The sequence below is a fragment of the Erinaceus europaeus genome, chromosome 2 (genome assembly GCF_950295315.1).
Source record: "Erinaceus europaeus chromosome 2, mEriEur2.1, whole genome shotgun sequence".
NCBI lineage: Eukaryota > Metazoa > Chordata > Mammalia > Eulipotyphla > Erinaceidae > Erinaceus > Erinaceus europaeus.
The window spans coordinates 79,792,361-79,796,057 of record NC_080163.1 but is presented as its reverse complement, the minus strand read 5'-3'; the positions used below and the strand labels follow the sequence as shown (position 1 = coordinate 79,796,057).

The following is a 3,697-nucleotide window of genomic DNA, read 5'->3' as shown; positions in this document are numbered from 1 at the left end:
AGATATTTTAGAAAGAAAAGTTGAGTCTGAACTTAAAATACTTAAAAAGGCAAATATCTTCTCTCATGTGATAGGCTGATTGTTTTATTTTTACAGTAGCTTCTTTTGATATGTAAAAGCACTTATCTTTGAAGAATGTATTTTTAAAAACAGTTTTAAAGACTTATTTTTTATATTTGGTATATTTGTTTAATTGTTTAAATATTTATTTATTCATTATTCCCTTTTGTTGCCCTTGTTGTTTTATTGTTGTAGCTATTATTATTGATGTCATTATTGTTGAATAGGGCCGAGAGAGGTGGAGAGAGGAGGGGAAGACAGAGAGGGGGAGAGAAAGATAGACATCTGCAGACCTACTTTACCCTCACAGGGGGCTCGAACCCTGGTCTTTATCCTGGTCATTGTGCTTTGTGCCATATGCACTTAACCTGCTGTGCTACCGCCCGACTCCCCTATTCATTTAATTTTTAGTTTCCTTTTGTCAACGGCTTTCAATCTTCAGATACATAGCTGATGTTAATGTCCTGGAGTGTGTTACCTATGTTTTCTTCTATACATTTTCTCTTATGTATCTAATTTCTTAATTCATTTTGACATAATTTTGTTTGTCATTAAATAATAGTCTAGTTTCATTTTTCAACTATGAGTTTTATTTATTTATTTATTTATTTATTACCAGAGCACCACTCAGCTCTGACTTATGGCAGTGCTGGAGTTTGAACCTAGGACCTTTAGCCCTCAAGAATTACACACCCAACATGCTATCTTCCCAGTCTATGAAGTTAGGAGGTTTTCTTTTGAAAATGTATGGTTTTGGACTTTTTGTAATATATAAGATATTTAAGATATATATGTGTGTGGGTTTATTTCTGGGATCTCTATTCCATTTGTCTGAATGCATACTTTTCTACTCATGATATATATATCACTATATATATATATATACACATATATATAGTTATATATACAGTTATAAATTAACCCATTTATTACAGGATAGTAATATTGCAGGTGGTAGCGCTTCTACTGGTCTTTCAACTCCTTCAGTCTTCTGATGGTAGACTTCACTGTGACTGCAGAAATGTTGTAGGTCCAGGCCCCGCCCGCGATGATCATGCAGGAGCCGCCGCGGTGCCAGATGCCCACGGGATGGCCGCTTCATCTTGGTCTTGCCGTGTAAAGAGTAGGTGTACTTGGCGTGCTCACGGCTGATCTTGATCTTCTTCACCATCTTCCGCAGGAGGCTCTTTAATGGGTCCCGTATTTAGCCACCATGCTCACCTTCTTGGTGCGCTTGGCCATGGCGCTGCCAACTAGGTCCGAGCCCAGAGAGAGCTTGCCATACAATTTTATTACTGTTGACTTTTAGTGTAATTTGAAATCAGGAATGTTGGCACTTAAGCTTTTTTTTTTCCCCCCTCAGAATTGATTCTGCTCTCCACATGACTTCTATTGTGGTGATACACAAACTTGGCCTAACTAGCTCAACTGGGTTGAGTTACTAGTTTTATTGAGATAGTTTCAATCCCCTCCCCCCCAGAAGTGAGTCTTTCAGACAGTTCAGCATATTGGATTTCTTTGGTAGTTTTCTGAGACTGGGATGACTGGGGGCTAGGGGTTGGGGGTGGGGCTGGTGGTGGTGGCAGTCACTTCTGTCCTGAAATGCACCTTGATGCTGTACTGCCAATGATAGTGGCAGCTAGTAAACACCATTCCTTCAGACCTGAAATATCTGCTCACCCCCTTCCATCACCCGCCACCTGTCTGTTGACCCACTTTCTGAGTAGTATGTCTTCCAGGCAAAACTGTACTCTGATAAGGTTTCTTTATGGTCTGCTTTTCTTTATGTCCTTGTTTTAAAAGATAATAGCTTATTAGTTATTGTTCTGCAAAGTCTCCAGCTCCAGAAGTCCCTTAGGAGTTTTTATTAAAATGTGAATTTCAAATTTTATAATTTTGAATATATCTCAAAATATTTATTTCTGACTTATCAGATAGCTTATTCTAACATTACTCCATTTAACGTCAGGTTAGTTTCAATTTATTGCTTTTTCTTTTTTCTTTCTGCAAACCCTGATCCTACCTAGTGAAACTGTTTTCTATATCATAGTGCCTTTTATTTATAATGTCAATATGAAAGACTTAACAATGTTTTAACTCTGCTGCCCTGCTAATTTAAGATCAGAAATTTACAAAACTCTTTGTGAAAATCTACATAGCTGAAAAGGGCAACATTTTCACAGGGAGTTGATTTTAGTAAGTGATGCCCTTTCATTTCAAACTCTTTCAGCGCATACTGCAATATTAGTTGAATTTCTTTAAATGATTAAGTTGCATATTTGCTATAATATGCACAAATATCTATAGATTTAATTTTAATTAGTTGACATAATTTACTTTGTTTCATTGCATTTATTTTTGACAAAATCACCATTGAGTGGTGATTGTTAGTGGTGCCTAGAGTTGAACCTGGGACTTCTTGTTTGCAGGTTTTGTGTGATACTGCTGTACCATATATCTCTGACCCAACATTCCATGAGGTTCAAATATCTTTTTACTTAAATACTCCTTTTATTTTGTTCATAACATGGAGATAAAAATAGGAAATAAAGGAGAGAGAAAGAGGCAAAGAGGGGGGGAAGAGACAGAGACTGAGAGAGATTGAGACTCTTTCTCTTGTGGTGCTATGTACTGAACTCAAGATATGACTGCGAGTCCCACACTCTTCCACTGTTATACTTCCAGAGTTATGAGGCTCAAATTTCTTTTCATTTATTTATTTATTTATTTTTAATTTATTCATTTATAATTGGATAGAGAATGAGAGAAATTGAGAAGGAAGGCGAAGACAGAGAGAGAAAGAGACAGAGAGACACCTGCAGTCCTGCTTCACCACTTATGAAGTTTTCCCCCTGCAGGTGGGGACCAGGGGCTTGAACCTGGGTCCTTGCACACTATAATGTTAGTGCTTAACCAGGTATGCCACTTCCTGGCCCCTTCTTTTCTTTTTTAATTAACATCTCCTTGTTTTTTGTTTGTTTTTTGAAAGAAACAGAGAGAAACAAAGACAGACCAGAGTGCTGCTCAGCTATGGCTTATGATGGAGATTGAATCTGGGACCTCAGAGCCTCAGGCTTGAGAAAGTCTTTTGCATAACCATTTTGCTATGTCCCCAGTCCAATGTTCAAATTTCTTATTGGAGTGTTTGATAAGAGCTAGTTTATGTTGGTACAGTGATAATTTCTATATCTGATTATTAGTAAATCAACATGCTTTTGGATAAAAATTAAAAGACCATAACAAAAATCTTAAGGCTTTATGATGAAAAAAGAAGAAAAATAGAGCTGGAGATAAATTCAGTTATTTATTCTATCAGTAAATAACTTGGTTTAAACTGCATTTTTTTTATCTGAGATTAGAGTGTTTAGATATAATCAAAGCATTTAAATCAGGGCAAGTGTCCTAAAAATCTAAATTTAAAACCTTTTTCTAGAAAATTACTCAACAGATGTTCCTCTATAGGATGAGTTTGAGTCTTTGGAGTGAAAAATATTGTAGAATTATAAACATCATTTAGAAAAGTAGAAAACATCATTTTGAATTTAGTCCCTTGGAAGTTATATTTGATAGAGCCTTGTTTCATAAATACAGAAATAATTAGTACAATACATAAATTATTATAGGTTCCAACATTTTC

The 3,697-nt window shown here is 36.0% G+C and overlaps 1 pseudogene; it reads right to left on the bottom strand.

Annotated features, from left to right (window-relative positions):
- Positions 1-1,023: 1,023 nt before the first annotated feature.
- On the bottom strand, positions 1,024-1,302 carry LOC132536948 (large ribosomal subunit protein eL43-like; annotated as a pseudogene).
- Positions 1,303-3,697: the final 2,395 nt, after the last annotated feature.